Source organism: Gorilla gorilla, chromosome 2, assembly GCF_029281585.2.
Source record: "Gorilla gorilla gorilla isolate KB3781 chromosome 2, NHGRI_mGorGor1-v2.1_pri, whole genome shotgun sequence".
Lineage (NCBI taxonomy): Eukaryota > Metazoa > Chordata > Mammalia > Primates > Hominidae > Gorilla > Gorilla gorilla.
The window spans coordinates 197,899,275-197,917,570 of record NC_086017.1 but is presented as its reverse complement, the minus strand read 5'-3'; the positions used below and the strand labels follow the sequence as shown (position 1 = coordinate 197,917,570).

General features: G+C 46.1%; 1 protein-coding gene across 3 annotated transcripts in view; it reads left to right on the top strand.

The window, feature by feature from the left end:
* Positions 1–223: 223 nt before the first annotated feature.
* RFC4 (replication factor C subunit 4) overlaps positions 224–18,296 on the top strand; it is a 33,015-nt gene continuing 14,942 nt past the window's right edge. Inside the window, exons 1-4 of one of the 3 annotated variants that reach the window (XM_004038171.5) lie at positions 224–340; positions 1,168–1,247; positions 16,134–16,371; positions 16,572–16,829. The gene's annotated coding sequence lies outside the window, so the exon portion shown is untranslated. Of the gene's footprint in view, positions 341–1,167; positions 1,248–16,133; positions 16,830–16,856; positions 17,559–18,296 lie in introns of those variants that run through there. The other 2 variants (XM_004038172.5, XM_055382089.2) reach the window with 2 other exon arrangements.

Below are 18,296 nucleotides of genomic sequence, written 5' to 3'. Positions count from 1 at the left end.
GCAGGGTAAGTGGCACCTGGGGTAAAATGACTGCCTGGAGCTGGCAGCTGCTTTCTCTGCTCTCCCCAGGGCCCTGCAGGGAAGCGTGGAAAGGCGGCACAGGGCTGGACCCAGAGGAGCTCTCAGATGCTGGACTGGACTGTTTCAGGGGTCATCTAGCCCATTCCCCGCCTCCAGGCGAGGATTTGCCTGAGCCTGGAAAGATGAAGGATCCTCCCAATGACGTCAAGCCCCGGATTCCACCTCCCTGTAGGTGGACTGCCAGCGCAGGCCCTGACAACGCAGAGAAAGACACAGGACCCAGCTGGGCCAGTGACAGTAGGAGCTCCTGGTGCCACAGGTGAGGGTGGGGGCGCCTGGAGCACCATGGGGGTCCTGGTTTAGTCTACAGCAGGGTCTTAAAATAGGATGTAAGTGTTACATCTTGACACAGTGTACACATGCTGACACATATTAAAACAAATTTTACACAACAGTATTATCCTGAGTATGAGTGACGCCTTTTAAGGAGTTTATATTCTATTAATTCACTTTTTAAAATGCTGGTCCACATCCACTGAATTGATTTTATGACCTACTAATAATGTGTTATAACCCACAATTAGAAAGGCACTGTTCTAGGGCAGGGCAGAGGGAGACAGAAAAGAAAGAGAAGCAGAAAGGAAATAATAAGGACAAAGGGAAGGAAGAACAGAGAAAGTGAGGTCAGAGTGGAGGAGGGTGTTTTGTGGGAGGTCACACAAATGCCTGCCATGATGTCCCTTCAGGCCTCTCCTAACAAACCACATCCCACTCTGTGTCTGCCCTAAAGTCTTTTCCATTGGACCCTGGGTTTATATTCTATTAATATAAAAGAATATATTTTTGGTGGAAGGGATATATAATAGAATATATATAATATATAGAGATAAGATAAATATAATAAAATATATATAATGTATAGAGATAAGATATATATAATAGAATATATAATATGTATAGCTAAGATATATATAATAGAATATATATAATATATATAGATAAGATATGTATAATAGAATATATATTTGGTGGAAGGGCTATCTTTTTCACCTCTGTAAACCCACAGCTTCTAGCAGAAGAATTAGAATCAGGCAAAAAGCTTAGAGAACACCCCACCCCTAAGTCAAAAAAATTCTCATTTTGCAGGAATGGAAACTGTGACTCATAATAGTCAGCCAGCCAGTCAATGATTATCCCCCCAGGCCCTGGCGCATCAAGATTTGCTGGTAGGTGGTCATAAGCATCATTTTTTTATTTCTAAAGTGAAGACAATGATATCTACTTTGGAGATTTAGTGGAAGGATTAGCAAAATGTACATCAAGAACAGTGTCTGGCCAAGGCAGGGTGTCTCACGCTTGTAATCCCAGCACTTTGGGAGGCTGAGGTGGGTGGATCACCTGAGGTTAGGAGTTCGAGACCAGCCTCGCCAACTTGGTGAAACCCTGTCTGCACTAAAAAAAAATACAAAAATTAGCTGGGCATGGTGGTGGGCACCTATAGACCTAGCTACTTGGGAGGCTGAGACAGGAGAATCCCTTGGAACTGGGAGGTAGAGGTTGCAGTGTGTCGAGATTGTGCCATTGCACTCCAGCCTGGGGGATAGAGCGAGACTCCATCTCAAAAAAAAAAAAAAAAAAAAAAAAAAGAACAGTGTCTAGTACACCATAGAAGCTCAATAAATAACATTTGCTAGTAATACGAGTAATAACCAGCCAGATGTGTTGGCTCACACCTGTAATCCCAACACTTTGGGAGGTCAAGGCAAGAGGATCTCTTAAGCCCAGGAGTTTGAGACCAGCCTGGGCAACATAGGGAGACCCCGTCTCTAAAAAAAACTTTAAAAATTAGCCGGGTGTGGTGGCCTGTGCTGTAATCCCAGCACATTGGGAGGCCAAGGCAGGAGGATTGCTTGAGTCTGGGAGGTCAAGGCTGCAGTGAGCCGAAATCATGTCATCGCACTCAGTCTGGGCGACAGAACAAGACCCTGTTTCAAAAAAAGAGTAACAGCCTCAGAATAGCACCAGTCACTTCAGGTATGCTACTGTTACTAACTTTTCAGGGAGTTTTGGCTGCAGATGTCTTCATCCTAGGCAATGGAAATCATCATAAATACCTAGATAATGTCCATAGAAATCAAAACAAAGCAAACATGCATGCATACACCAGCAAAAAACAAATTCAAGCACACAGGCCTTAACAAATACTCACCTTGGTTACATCAACTTTTTTGTTTGTTTGTTTGTTTTTGAGATGAAGTCTCACTGTGTCAACAGGCTGGAGTGCAGTGGCATGATCTCAGCTCACAGCAACCTCTGCCTCCCGGGTTCAAGTGATTCTCTTGCCTCAGCCTCCCAAGTAGCTGGGACTACAGGCACGCACCACCATGCCCAGCTAATTTTTGTATTTTTAGTGGAGACGGGTTTTCACCATGTTGACCGGGATAGTCTCAATCTCTTGACCTTGTGATCCGCCTGCCTCAGCCTCTGAAAGTGCTGGGATTACAGGCTTGAGCCACCACGCCTGGATACATCAACATTTTAAGTGAGTGTACATTTTTGAAAAATGAATGGAATGATCTTACTCGCCCACTGATTTTGCTCAGTATTTTGGGAAAGACATAATCCTCAGAGACTCTGGGCTACTCCCAGTCTATGTGCCAAAATAAACATAAAGAGTATGTGTAGAAATGGATAATATAAACGGGAAAGGGAGGGGCAGGAAAATTTATGATAATAAGAGCTCAAGAACGTTCTCTCCTCTGCAGATCTTTGAAATTCATAGTTTATAAATATAAATGTTTTGGGAAATTTAGTTTTACTGCTTAGTGTTTAGAATACTGTGTGGTTTTTCTTTACAAAGTGAATCTATTAACGAGCAAATTTAGTAGATTATTTAAATTATGCTAATCAGAAAACACAGCCTGGTGCTGCGGCTCATGCCTGTAATCCCAGTGAGCAGGAAGGTTGAAGTGGGAGGATGGCTTCAGCCCAGGAGCTCCAGGCTGTTGAGCTATGATCACACTGCTTGCACTCCAGCCTAGGTAACAGAGCAAGACCCCAACTTTAAAAAACAAAAAACAAAAGAACACACTTTTTTGTAAATTAAAGATGGAAGTATTTTGGTCTAAATTTGTCTTTTCCCGTCCACTAGATGGCAGAATGGAGCCACTCTAGATAGTGCTACCAAGTTGGCAGCTCTTCCAACATTTTAAATAGTCAAACTGTATTTTTGTTTTGGTTCCCTCTCTCGTTTAATGAAAAAGAAAGATAAACATTGCATATGCAAATTTCAGGACCATTTCATTTTGACTGAAAAAGCTGGAGCTGCCTTAAAGAAACTTCTTGGGCCGGGCGCAGTGGCTCACGCCTGTAATCCCAGCACTTTGGGAGGCCGAGGTGGGCGGATCACGAGGTCAGGAGATCGAGGCCATCCTGGCTAACACGGTGAAACCCCGTCTCTACTAAAAATACAAAAAATTAGCCAGGCGTGATGGTGGGCGCCTGTAGTCCCAGCTACTCGGGAGGCTGAGGCAGGAGAATGGCGTGAACCCGGGAGGCGGAGGTTGCAGCGAGCCGAGATTGGGCCACTGCACTCTAGCCTGGGTGACAGAGCAAGACTCTGTCTCAAAAAATAAAAAAAAAGTAAAAATACAGAAAAGAAACTTCTTGGCCGGGCGTGGTGGCTCACGCCTGTAATCCCAGCACTTTGGGAAGCCGAGGCGGGCAGATCAGGGGGTCAGGAGATCGAGACCATCCTGGCTAACACGGGGAAACCCCGTGTCTACTAAAAAAATACCAAAAATTAGCCGGGCGTGGTGGTGGGCACCTGTAGTCCCAGCTACTTGGGAGGCTGAGGCAGGAGAATGGTGTGAACCCGGGAGGCGGAGCTTGCAGTGAGCCGAGATCTCACCACTGCACTCCAGCCTGGGAGACAGAGCGAGACTCCGTCTCGAGAAAAAAAAAAGAAAGAAAGAAAAAAAGAAACTTCTTATTCACTGTCTGAGGGGCTGAGTTCGGGCTTTATCCTTTAGAGAAAACTTGGCCAGTACCATTGTCCTAACATTAGTGAAACTTTACTCTGAGCCAGGTGCTGTGCTTCTCCCATCTCATTTACTCTTCATACGGAGACTAGAAGGTGTCACCTCCATTTTTTAAAACAAAAGATTAAATATTTGGCCAGGCGCAGTGGTTCACACCTGTAATCCCAACCCTTTGGGAGGCCAAGGCAGGCAGATAGCTTGAGGCCAGGAGTTCAAGACCAGCCTAGGCAACATGGCAAAACCCCATCTCTACAAAAAATTAGCCAGGCATAGTGGCACACACCCGTGGCCCCAGCTACTCAGGAGGTTGAGGTGAGAGGACCACCTGAGCCTGGGAGGCAGACGTTGCAGTGAGCGGAAATCATGCCACTGCACTCCACCTTGGGTGACAGAGAAAGACCCTGTCTCTAAATAAATAAATAAGTAGTATTTAAGGCACTGAAATAAGGTAACTTATCCAAAAGGACAAAGCTGGTCTTTCTTGAACCTGGATCTGCAGGGTGTCAAGCACTTCACCACCATGCTACTGCTGCTGCCTCGTGAGTGGTGAACTGCATGGCTAATTTCTGCCTAATCTGCCCCACTAGCAAACTAGGTCTCATGAAAGGAGGAGTCTCAAGATTAACCTAGGTTACTGGGCTACATCAGGGCCTTTTGCAAAGTTTTGCTCTGTGAACCAGAGTTTAAACTTGTACATTTAGACTGGTGTATCTCTGAAGTGTGTATTTCTTTTCCAAACCAATGTAGGGCCAAAAGGAATCAGAGTTGCTAATAATCACTGAGAGAGAATTAGTATCTTTCTTTTTTTGTTTTGTCTTGTTTTTGAGATGGAGTATTGCTCTGTCACCAGGCTGGAGTGCAGTGGTGCTATCTCGGCTCACTGAAACCTCCGCTTCCCGGGTTCAAGCGATTCCCCTGCCTCGGCCTCCCGAGTAGCTGGGACTACAGGCGCGCACCACCATGCCTGGCTAAGTTCTTGTATTTTAGTAGAGATGGGGTTTCATCATGTTGGCCAGGATGGTCTCGATCTCCTGACCTCGTGATCTGCCTGCCTTGGCCTCCCAAAGTGCTGGGATTACAGGTATGAGCTACCGTGCCCAGCCAAGTATCTTATAAAAATAAAAAATACCAGCTGGGTGTGGTGGCTCGCACCTGTAATCCCAGCACTTTGGGAGGCTGAGGCAGGCAGATCACTTGAGCTCAGGAGTTTTAGACCAGCCTAGGCAACATGGCAAAACACTGTCTTTACTAAAAATACAAAATTTAGCTGGGCATGGTGTAATCCCAGCTGCTTGGGTGGCTGAGGCAGGAGAGTCACTTGAACCTGAGAGGCAGAGGCTGCAGTGAGCCAAGATTGTGCCACTGCACTCCAGCCTGGGTGACAGAGTGAGCCCTTTCTCAAAAAGAAAAAAAACTTAAATTAAAAAAAAATTAAAAATACCTTGTAGTAAGCTTAGAAAATCAGTAATCTGCATGAACTCTCAAACTGTTTTGCTGAGGCAGGAGGATTGCTTGAGCTCAGGAGTTCAAGGCTGCAAGGCGCTATGATTGTATCACTGCACTCCAGCCTGGGCAACAGAGTAAGACCCTGTCTCTAAAATGTGTGTGTGCATGTGTGTGTGTGTAGTGTCTACCCAAGCCAGCAATTTTTGCATGTTTCACACAGAGACTTATTTCAGGCTGAAAGGAAAAAAAAAATCAGCACTCAAATGGAAAACAATTTTAACTTATTTTATATATACACCTATTTGAGTAAGCAAATATTAAAGGAACTAGGCCACCACACACATAAAATGCTGTTACCACGTATTTACATGTATATATTTGCTCTTCTTTTCTCTTTCATACATTCAGAAAAAGTTGCTTCAGTCCCTGGCTCACTTGGTCCTGGCATCCTCTCCCACTTCTCCAGCCCATCCTACTGAGTTCCCTGCATACTTTGATTAGGGTCCAACCAAGTTTTAACAGCCAGCTCTGTTCATATTGAGTTAAGCAGTATCAGTATGCCCACCAAATTCTCCAATCTTCTATGTGTTGCAAAAAGAAGAGAAATGAGCCCAAACTGTGTAAGTTTGTGGAGGAAAACTCACACATTCCCGGGACAGTGATCATATACTTCGTTCGCGTGTTGTCTCAGGTCTACAAAGAAAGCCATCTGTGAGCTCAGCCTCCAGGGGCTCCGCATTGCCTACAACAGCATAAAAGCCAAACCCTTCAGCCCCATATTTGAGGCCTACCTGCCCCCAGTCTTATTTCCTTCCACCCTATCCCTGACTCTCCCAGGCTAGGCTCCAGATCATCACTGAATGTGCTCACTTCGAAGCAGCTCTGTGATTTTCAAGGTTCCTGGGCTCACCTTTTACTCCCGATGTGACTGCCACGTGTTGCCCCGTTGCTAGGATGGGACAGTGGCCTTGATTTCTGCCAGGACTGAGGCTTTGCCTTGTTTCCCACCCACCCCGCTGCCTGCCTTCCCCTGCACTCTTCTGGGTGGGGCCTGATCTTTCCCCGCAGTCTCCCTACACCTCCCGATCACAGGTAGTCATGCCACAGCTGAGGAGCTTGTCCCCAACCTCAGTACCTGCCTCTCTCCTCAGCTTCTTGTGCTGCTGTGTCTCACCCATCAGTGACGCTCTTCTCTTCCCTGCCCAAGCCCTAGCTGACTCCATACATCTGGTACAATGTCCTCTTCTGCCTGGTTATCTCTGAAAGGCCCTCTCTCTACATCCCTCATTGGCTCCCAGTGTCCTTCCTCTCACCCATGGCCCTGAGGTCCCTGTATGCTTTGCCCAGTATATAGGGTTATTATGCTTAACAATTCCCAAAGGTTGATAGGTATTGTAGGGTGGTGTAAGAATGAACTGAGGTGATAATATTTATATGTTAGAGCTTTGTAAAGTGCTAGACAGATGTGAGGTACTGATATTTCCCAGTATTCCTGATCTTGGAATCTTGGACACCACCCTCCCACCATTGCCTGGATACCCCTGAGACTGCATTCTGCTCCTAGAGTCTCATCCCCTGTTAGGCACTGGCTCCTGCTCCCTCACCATCCACTATGGATCCCTGCTGAATTCTTAGAGCCCTCGCTGTTTGCATCACTCACCATGACATATCATCAGACCGTGCTAGTGCACCAGGCACAGGAGACTCCGCTCTGCTGTCAACAAGCTGCATGAAATTGACCCCCCGCCTGCATTTCTGTAAAAGGAAGGGACTGGGACAATACCTCTGGGCCTTTTAGTTACAATGATTTACATACAGTAGCCTCCTCTTACCCGCAGTTCACTTTCTGCAGTTTTAATTACCCTCAGTGAACCGCAGTTCAAAAATGTTAAATGCTACATATGTGTAATGTGCACATGTACCCTAAAACTTAAAGTATAATAAAAAAAAAAATGTTAAATGCGGCTGGGCGCATTGGCTCATGCCTGTAATTCCAGCACTCTGGGAGGCCGAAGCGGGTGGATCACCTGAGGTCAGGAGTTCAAGACCAGCCTGGCCAACATGGTGAAACCCCGTCTCTACTAAAAATACAAAAATTAGCCTGGTGTGGTAGTGCGCGCCTGTAATTCCAGCTTCTAGGGAGGCTGAGGCAGGAGAATTGCATGAACTTGTGAGGAGGACGTTGCAGTGAACCAAGATCACGCCATTGCACTCCAGCCTGGGCAACAGAGTGAAACTCCATCTCAAAACAAGCAAACAAACAAACAAAAAATATTAACTGGACAGTACAGTACAGTACAGTAAGATATTTTGAGAGAGAGGCCACATTCACTGAACTTTTATTACAGGATGTTGTTATGATTGTTCTGTTTTATTATTGTTGTTGTTAATCTGTTACTGTGCCTAATTTCTAAATTAAACTTTATCAGAGGTATGTACGTACAGGAAACAACATAGTATATGCAGTGTTCAGTGCTAGCCGTGGTTTCAGCATCCACTGTGGGTCTTGGAACACATCCCCCACAGAAAAGGGGGGACTACCATATATTGATTTTTTTTTCCTCTTCATCTAAACTTCATGCTTTTGATTTCTACCCACAACCTAGAACACAATGCCAGGTTCACATGGGACCCTGTAAATGAGGTTCTCTATTGGTAAGTGAATAGTGGATTTGTCCAACTGATAATAGTTTGGACATTCGTCCCTGCCCAAATCTTATGTTGAAATGTAATCGCCAGTGTCGGAGGTTGGGCCAGGTGGGAAGTGTCTGGGTCATGGAGGCGGATTCCTCATGGCTTGGTGCTGTCCTCACAATAGTGAGTGAGTTCTCACAAAATCTAATTGTGTGGTACCTCCCCCACAACCCAACCCCCTTGCTGCTGCTTTTGCCACGTGAGATGCCAGCTCTCCCTTTGCCTTCTGCCGTGAGTAAAATCTCCAGAAGTGAAACGAATCTTGGTGCCATGCTTCCTGTATAGGCTGCAGAACCGTGAGCCAATTCACCTCTTTTCTTTATAAATTACTCCGTCTCAGCTATTTCTTTATAGCAATGCAAGCATATCACCTACTGATATGGTAAGGTGATTTTTTTTTTTTTTTTTTAGATGGAGTCTCACTCTGTTGCTCAGGCTGGAGTGCAGTGGCGCGATCTCGGCTCACTGCAAGCTCCTCCTCCTGGGTTCACGCCATTCTCCTGCCTCAGCCTCCCGAGTATCTGGGACTACAGGCACCTGCCATCATGCCTGGCTAATTTTTGTATTTTTAGTAGAGACAGGGTTTCACCATGTTAGCCAGGATGGTCTCTATCTCCTGGTAAGGTGATTTTTCAACACACCTACTGATATGGTAAGGTGACTTTTCCATTTGCATGTACCTAATTTATATTTTCATTTTCCATCTCATAACAAGCGAATTGTTTTCTGGGAGAAATTTAATTAGAATATTGAATCGTGTTGTGAAAGGCCACTCTCTTAGTCCATTTTGTGCTGCTATAAGAGAACACTTGAGACTGGGTAATTTATAATGAACATAAATGTATTGGTTCACAGTTCTGGAGGCTGGAAAGTTCAGGATCAAGGAACCAGCATCTTTCAAGGCCCTCTTGCTTAGTCATCACAGGATGGAAGCAGGAAGGGGAAATGTGCAAGAGTAAAACCACTCCCCAAAGCCCATTTTATTGCAGCATTACTCCATTCAGGAGGGCACAGCCCTCATGATCTAAACACCTCCCACTAAGCCCTACCTCTCAACACTGTTGCATTGGGAATTAAGTTTCAACATGAGTTTTGGAGGGGACAAAAACATTTAAACCATAGTAACCACTAACCCAAAACCTCCACATTGCATAAATACAGATTCCCAGACACCAAACCTACAGATTCTGATTCATTATTTCTAGGCGGGGACTGGAAATCTGCACTTGTGATAAGCCCCATAAGTGATTCTGTTGCCGTGGCCCTAAACCATTCTTTCTTTGAGAAACACTAGGAAGTAAGGATTTTTTAAAACAATCCAGAGAGCAGAATTTTGTTTTTGGAGGAAACAACTAAAATTTTATTTCTCTCTGTGGAAAAGGTTGGTTGATCTCATTGAGGGTGATGCCACAGGGGGAGAGGAGTGGTCATCACTGGCTTCTGTATATGTTAGGAATTTCAGCAGTGAAAGTTCTTTTTTTTTTGAGATGCTCTGTTGCCCAGGCTAGAGTTCAGTGGTGTGATCTAGGCTCACTGTGACGTCTATCTCCCGGGTTCATGTAATTCTCTTGCATCAGCTTCCCCAGTGGCTGGGATTATAGGTGTGTGCTACCACGCCCAGCTAATTTTTTTTTTTTTTTTTTTGAGATGGAGTTTCTCTCTTGTTGCCCAGGCTGGAGGGCAATAACACGATCTCAGCTCACCGCAACCTTTGCCTCCCAGGTTCAAGCGATTCTCCTGCCTCAGCCTCCCGAGTAGCTGGGATTACAGGTGTATGCCACCACGCCTGGCTAATTTTGTATTTGTAGTAGGGACAGGGTTTCTCCACATTGGTCAGGCTGGTCTCGAACACCCAACCTCAGGTGATCCACCCGCCTCGGCCTTCCAAAGTGCTGGGATTACAGGCGTGAGCCACTGTGCCTGACCATATTTTTGTATTTTTAGTAGAGACAGGGTTTCACCATGTTGGCCAGGCTGGTCTCAAACTCCTGACCTCAAGTGATCCACCCACCTCAGCCTCTCAAAGTTCTGGGATTACAGGTGTGAGTCACCGTGCTCGGCTAGCAGTGAAAGTTCTAACATATACAGTCTAACCTTCTGTCAGGTTACACTATCAGTAGTGCAGTAGCTATAACAGTTCATGCTGTTGGATTCATGTATAGTGTCCATCTTTGCCACCATGACTACCGTGTTCATGAACTTCTTATGCCAACACTAGGGCAGCCGAGGGAAGAAGGTGGCTGAGAATAACTGGAAAAGCCATTCTGTTTCATTGCTTGATGAGTGCCTCCCCCATAGGAAATTCTGTCTGCTGGGTGTTAACATATGTTACAAAGATGTTCACATTCCATTCCCGCTGCCTTAGTACACTTGCCACGCATCTCTTCCCCAGACACCTTCATCCCTGATCTTCCAATCTTCCTCCTTTCAAGTCCCTGACCAACTGGCCAAGTTACTCACCCTGCCCATGAGTCTTCTGTATGACCTTGCCTCAGGCCCCTTCTCTGCCTTCACAAAGTGGATGAACAGATGCACTGTGTGCTGCTCTGTCATTAGGAGGACACTCCTTCACTGCTGTCCCTGAGGTCTACCGTTAAGTGAAGCTGTAGCGCAGCAGCTGCCCATTTTTGTCTGATACCTACGTACCAACGGACCCATCCACGAACCAGGCTTAGCCTTTTTCTCCTCTGTCATCTGGTCATAGGAATCCTCCACGTATTCTGCGCCAGGCAGACTCTAGAGTGGCTCCCATGGTCCCTACCTCCAGGTGTTCACACTTGTGGGTAATCACCTCCCCTTCAGTGCTGGTGGAGTGGAGAAGAGGGTGAAATGATGGGGGATGAGGGGAGATATGTGCTGTCTTACAAGGCAGAAGCTTGTACATATATCCTTAAGAGAGGAGCATCAGCACTTAACAGAGAGGAATGGGCTACTTCTGTAGATCAATAGCATTCAGAGGAATCTGGAAATTTAAGATTTTCAAATGCATTGACCCAGATGGCCCCAATTCAAGTCTCAGCGTCTCAGTTTTTTTTTTTTTTTTCCCAACAGGGTCCTGAACTTGGTGTGGTAGATTTACTGGAGTTGAGAATTTAACCTTCTCTCAAACCCTGCCACTAATATAATTGATCTTTGGGGTCTGGCTCACAGATTGTTTTCCCCTCTGGCTGCAGGATATGTGAATAATTTTATATGCTGCCAAATAGACCTTCTGGGTTTTTTTTTTGAGATGGAGTTTTTCTCTTGTCGCCCAGGCTGGAGTGCAATGGCATGATCTCGGCTCACTACATCCTCCGCCTCCCAGGTTCTGGTGATTCTCATGCCTCAGCCTCCTGAGTAGCTGGGATTATTTTGTATTTTTAGTAGAGACAGGGTTTCGCCATGTTGGCCAGGGTGGTCTCAAACTCCTGACCTCAGGTGATCTGCCCACCTCAGCCTCCCAAAGTGCTGGGATTACAAGCGTAAGCCACTGCTCCCAGCCAGACAGACCCTCTGGCTTTCATCCTTGGTCTCACTGGCAATTGGTGACACTCGACCCTTCATTATCTTTAAGGAATTAGTAACATCCCCCCCAGCCATGTCCACCCAATTCCAAAGTTCTTATAATTACTCTTTCTTACAACCCCTGAGATATTACATCTGCTATGCATTTCCTTCTACTGGCACCCCATTCCAGTTTGCACTGATGAACATTTTAACAATTGCCATAGGATGCCAGGGGCCATGGGAGCTCCACCACCACCAGTGATGGGGTTTCCGTTACCAACAGGCTGGGAGGGGATACAGCTTCAAAATCCCGTCTCAGAGCCTTTTTCAAGGACCACTTCTGGGTTGGATTCCTTAGGAAACAGATTTTGCGATTTGCCTGCAGGCTTTTAATGGTGTGGTACTCTAAGAATCAACGCAAGAGAGGGATGAGGGAGGCAGGACTGGGCAGAAGTTGTATTGTGATGCAGGTGCAACGAAGATCTGGAGCTTGAATAACGCATAAGAACTGTGCCACCTTAAGACAAAGGGCTAAACCTTTATACCCCTCTGTCTTTGTCCATTTTGTCGCTATAACAGACTGTCAGGCCAGGTAATTTATTAAGAAAAGAGATTTCTTTAGCTGACAATTCTGGTAGCTGCAAAGTCCAAGAGCATGGCGCCAGGCTGTTCAGCTTCTGGTGAGGGCCTCATGCTACCTTATGACATGGAGGAGAAGCAGAAAGGTGAGCAGGCATGTGCTGAGTGAGGGGACCAAGGAGGCTGACCCACTTCATAACAACTTGCTCTCTCAGGAGCTAATCCATTTCCATAAGAACGAATACAATCTCCCGGGAACAAGAACTCACTCACTATCTTGAGAATGACACCAGTCTATTCATGAGGGATCCACCCCAGTGAGCCAAACACCTCACACTAGGCCCCACCTCCACACTGGCAATTAAACTTCAACATGAGTTTGGGCAGGAACAAACAACATCCAAACTATAGCATCCTCCTAGACTAGCCCTTGGAGGTGGGCTGCCTCCACAAAAGGAATGCAATTTTTGATAAAGTGGTTTTGTTGGCTGAAGACAGTTGCTGGACAGGGACTCATTCAAGAGTTGGCCGGCAACCCTCCCAGCAGCTGGGGGAGTGAGTATCTCAGTCCTGAAAGGTAGCATACCAGAGCATCCACTACACCTGCATTTTCTGATTTTTTTTTCTATTTTATTTATTTGTTATTTTTCTAGAGATGGGGGTCTCAGCTGTGTTGCCCAGACTGGTCTCAAACTCCTGGGCTCAAGTGATCTTCTCACCTTGGCCTATCAAAGTGCTAGGGTTATAGGCATGAACTACTGCACTCAGCCTGCATTTTCTGATTTCAAAATGACAGTATCATCCACTATCTGATCTTTTCCACTCCTGACAGCTCTCTTTTTTCATTTGCTACCCAATTCTTTTCCTTTCCTAGTGACCTTATAAAATATCATCCAGGCCAGGCACAGTGGCTCACGCCTGTAATCCCAGCACTTTAGGAGGCTGAGGCGGGAGAATCACTTGAGGTCAGGAGTTTGAGACCAGCCTCAACAACGTGGTAAAACCCTGTCTCCACTAAAAATACAAAAGTTAGCCACGTTTGGCAGCATGTGTCTGTAATCAAGTGGCTGAGGCACGAGAATCACTTGAATCCAAAAGGTGGAGGTTGCAGTGACCTGAGTTAGTGCCACCGCACTCCAGCCTAAGCAACAGGGTGAGACTCTGTCTCAAAAAATTTAAAAAAAAACATAATCCAGGGCCAGAGGCAGTGGCTAACACCTGTATTCCCAGCACTTTGGGAGGCTGAGGTGGGAGGATCCCTTGAGCCAAGGAGTTCAAGACTAAACATAGGGAGATCTCGTGCTCTCTCTCTCTCTCTCTCTCTCTCTCTCTCTATAGATATATATACACACACACACACACACACACACACACATCATGCAGGTACAGTTTTGTATCATCTGTTTCAAAGGGCAACGCACTAAATAAAGCTGTACTCAACTTTTCAAAGCCCTCTTTTAAGATTAAAAACTTCACAGGGTCCAGGCACGGTGGCTCACACCTGTAACCCCAGCACTTTGGGAGGCCGAGGTGAGTGGATGCCGAGGTGGGCGATCACGAGGTCAGGAGTTCGAGACCAGCCTGGCAAACATGGTGAAACCCCATCTCTAAAAAAAAAAAAAATACAAAAATTAGCTGGGTGCAGTGGTGCACACCTGTAGTCCCAGCTACTTGGGAGGCTGAGGCAGGAGAATCACTTGAACCTGGGAAGCGGAGGTTGCAGTGAGCCAAGATCGAGCCATTGCACTCCAGCCTGGGTGACAGAGTGAGACTCCGTCTCAAAAAAGAAAAAACAAAAATAAAACAAAAAAACTTTACAAATTGCCACATAATAGTATCATAGTAGTAACTGAATGAATGCCCATTACAATAAATAATAAAAGCTATTATAAACTTGTTAAACTGGTTTAATCATGTGAACACCCACATATGTATGACACAAAAAAAGATAAGTATTTATATAAGGACATTTCTTATTCTGGTGAGAGAGACAATGCTTGGTGTGCACACAAATTCTTCAACTACCTGGATTAGGATGCTGCCTATAGTTGTGTACAATAACAGAGTAGTCAGCTGAGGGGCAAGTGGAGATAGAAATCCAGCCCAATCTCTTATCACCAAGTCTTTCATCCCACCAAGGGCTGAATGTACCTGCAGAAAGGTGGCACTTTTTTTAAACCAATTGCCAAAACAAGATACCACTCAGGTCTCTCTTTTCTATTTAACATTAAGGCACCTCTATGCCAGCCTGAACCTGCCCAGTGACTGATCACAAGCTTTGAGTCTGGAGTCAGTCCAAGATGTGGATTATGGCTTTGCCACTTACTTGCTATTAACCTTTGTTGTAGCCTGAATGTTTGTCCCCACACCCCCAAATTATAGTTATTGAAATTATAACTCCCAAGGTGATGGTATCAGGAGGTGGGGCCTTTGGGAGGTGACTGGGTCAATAGAGTGGAACCCTCATGAATGGGAGAAATGCCTTTATAAAGGAGATGGCTGGAGAAAACTAGTTAGCCCTTTCCACCAAGTGAGGTTACAGCAGTAAGACAGCTGTCAATGAGGAAGTGAACCCTCACCAGTCACTGAATCTTACGGTTCCTTGATCTTGGACTTCCCAGCCACTAAAACTGTGGGAAATAAATTTATGATGTTTATAAGCCACCCAATCTATGGCTTATAAACATAGCAGCCAAAATGGACAAAGACCACTTATCCATCAGCTTGTCTGTTTTTTTTTTGTTTTTGAGACGGAGTCTCGCTCTGTCACCAGGCTGGAATGCAATGGCGTGATCTCAGCTCACTGCAACCTCCACCTACCATGTTCAAGCGATTCTCCTGCCTCAGCCTCCCAAGTAGCTGGGATTACAGGCACCCGCCATCATACCTGGCTAATTTTTGTATTTTTGTAGAGATGGAGTTTAACCATGTTGGCCAGGCTGGTCTTGAACTCCTGACCTCAGGTGATCCGCCCACCTCGGCCTCCCAAAGTGCTGTGATTACAGGCATGAGCCACCGTGCCCAGCCCAACTTGTCTGTTAAATGAGATCATAACATCCCCCTCTCTGTGGTTGTGCTGTTCCTTCAGGTAGCAAATGGATACCATCTATTTTCATAGACCTTGTTTTATCAACTGTATTGTGGTATAATTTACATACAATAAAATATACAAGCATTAAGTATACAGTTTGATGAGTTATGGTAGTGTAAACCAGTGACCAGATAGGTAACCTGTGTGTTTTTTATACTGTCCAGAGATTGTATCAGACCCTGTGGAAATTACAAAGTAGCATAAAGTATCCTTACTTTGGTTAAACCCTTGATTGGGTTAGGCCTGGGATATAAATTCTCACAGCCCCCTACTTCCTCTGCATAACCACACATCACATTGTCTGTCACTCTCCTAGTCTGTAAAACTACTTGAGGGCATCTTCTAGCGTTTTCCCTGCTGTATCTGCAGGCATCTAACACAGTGCGTGGACATTCCGTAAGCATTTGTTGCAAGATAAATGAAAAAACGTACAAAGTTAACAATTTTGTGCCAAAAAAAACAGTCATTTGAAGAAGACCCGGAACAACCTTATGGGTTACTAATTAGTAAAGACCAGTAGAGAAGGTGGCCTTTGAGAAGGGTCAGGTTTCAATAGGATTAAGGAGCATTTCAGAGCTAAACCAAGTACTTGGAAGAGATAAAAGCAGTGGGCTCAGACACCAGCCTAGAACCCACTGTGCATGAACCTTGGTGGGGCTAAACATGATTATCAGTCCTTTAACTTTTATTGAACGCCTTCACTTCCAGATTTCTAAGTGGGGCTCAGGAATTATAATAGATGTCCACAGCTGCATGGTCTTCTCTCTCCACAACAGGCAGACACTATTAGAAGTAAAAGCCACGTGTCCTCAAGAGGGCAAGGCAAGGCATCTTCAGATGTCTCTGCCCTTAAAGCACACGCGTTCTGCTCTGCGACGAAGCAGGACAAGGACAGGGACCTGCACCTCCGGAGGCCCGCACCTACGAAGATAGCGGGCTCGGGACCTTCGGTGGACCCGCAGGGTTCCAGAGGCCCGCGCGCCGCCGCCCCGCCCTCATTGCTGAGCCTGCCAGGTAAGCAGCCCCAGCGCCGTGCCCGCGCGACCTCTACTCCTTCCGGGAGGGTCGCGCTCACGTCTGAAGTGGGAGCAATGCACCGGGACAGGGACACCTCCTAGGCCATGCCTGTTCCAGTCCAGTTCTGCCTGAAAGTCCGGCTGGCTCATCACCTGCTTAAATAAAACCTTATACGTGCAAACTTCCTCCGCAAGCAGCGCGCCGCAGGACCGGAAGTGACGCGTTACGTGCCCGCGTATTCCTACCGGCGTATTCCCGCTCTGCTTTTCGCCCGCCGTTCCGTGGCGGGAACTGAGGCGACTGTGGGGACATCAGTGATCGTAAGTCTCCTGGGCCCGTTATTCTCAGATTAGGTGACGGAGCTAAGACTTTGAGACCATCTCGTCCTTTTTGTATCGCGGAAACCTGAGGAACGAGCCGGCGGCGGTGACCTGCACGAGAAGCCAGGCTAACTGGTAACCTGCTGGAGGAATTGCAAGCCCGCTTCGCCTTCCCCACTCCTGCCCTTGATGCCCTTGTGAGGTCTTCCACCTCCTTCGGGGCCCCAGCCTAGTGGCCCTTTCATGCCCTGGCCGCGCCCTTTGGTGAAATGGTGGTTCCGGACAGCATCTTGCAGACCCCGGCTTTGGGCTGTATTAATGTTTAACAGCCCGAGGCAGGGATGGACTAATCCAGTAACGTTATAAAAACCTTGGCTGCTAACAGATATTAAAATTTTATTTTATTGAGCATATCCCCATATGCCAAGCAAGGAACTATGTATTTGCATACATTCTTTTATTTAACTCAGTTGTCCTGTGGAATAGGCCTTAGCTCCTTTAACAGAAAAGGAAACCGGGTATCATAGATGGTAATTCATTCACCAAATATTACGGAGCATCTACCATGTACCAGGCACTGTTCTAGGCACCAGGGCATGTAGCAGTGAAAAAAATAGAATTAACCGGGGACTTTTCAGGCGAGCTAATGGTGCTTTTTATCCCTGAAAACAGCCTGGAAGAATGTTTACCTGCATGTTAGAAATAGTTACCTTCTGGGTGGGATTTTGTATTACTTTTTTAAATCTCTCATGCTTTTATGCATTGTTTTGATTTCTTCAAGTGAGTGTGTTATGAGAAAAACAGCTGTTTCTATTTTAACAACAGAGTCCCCCACCTTCCCTTCCCCACAGAAAGTCTCTGAAGGTAGGTAAGCATTGACTCTGCCATTAAAATAGGTCCCTGGCCAGGGGCGATGGCTCACACCTGTAATCCCAGCACTTTGGGAGGCCGGGGCAGGAGGATTACTTGAGCCCAGGAGTTCCAGACCAGCCTGGGCAACATGGTGAAACCCTGTCTCTACCAAAAATTAAAAAAATTAGCCGGGGGTGGTGGCACGCACCTGTAGTCCTAGCTACTGGGGAGGCTGAAGTGGGAAGATGACAGGAGCCTGGGATGTCAAGGCTGCAGTGAACCATGATTGCGCCACTGCACTCCATCCTAGGCAAAAGAGTGAGACCCTGTCTCAAAAACAACAACAACAAAAAAAGGTCTTTGGGTTCTGACCCAAGGAAAGGAGTGAAGGTTCTCATTTGTGGTGCAAGCAGAGCACCTTTAATTGCTGAAGAGTCCATTTCAGGGTCTGAGCTAGAGCTAGGCCCATGACTGTGAAAGAAACCATGGAGGCCCATGTGGTTTGGTCATTAGCAACATCATATTTATCAATGCATTTGGAACTCATTAAACATTTTTGTGACATATGATCTTTGTTCTATAACTCCTGCACTAGAAATAGATTCTAAGTTCGTTAAGGACTTTGACCACTTTTCTGTTCTTGTAGCCCTCAGTACAGTGCATTCAGAGTGTCCTAGGTCATGGGGTGATGTCCTTTATTAAGTAACATCTTTGCACAAGGCTAAGTGTATTTTCGGGCTGTACTTTCTC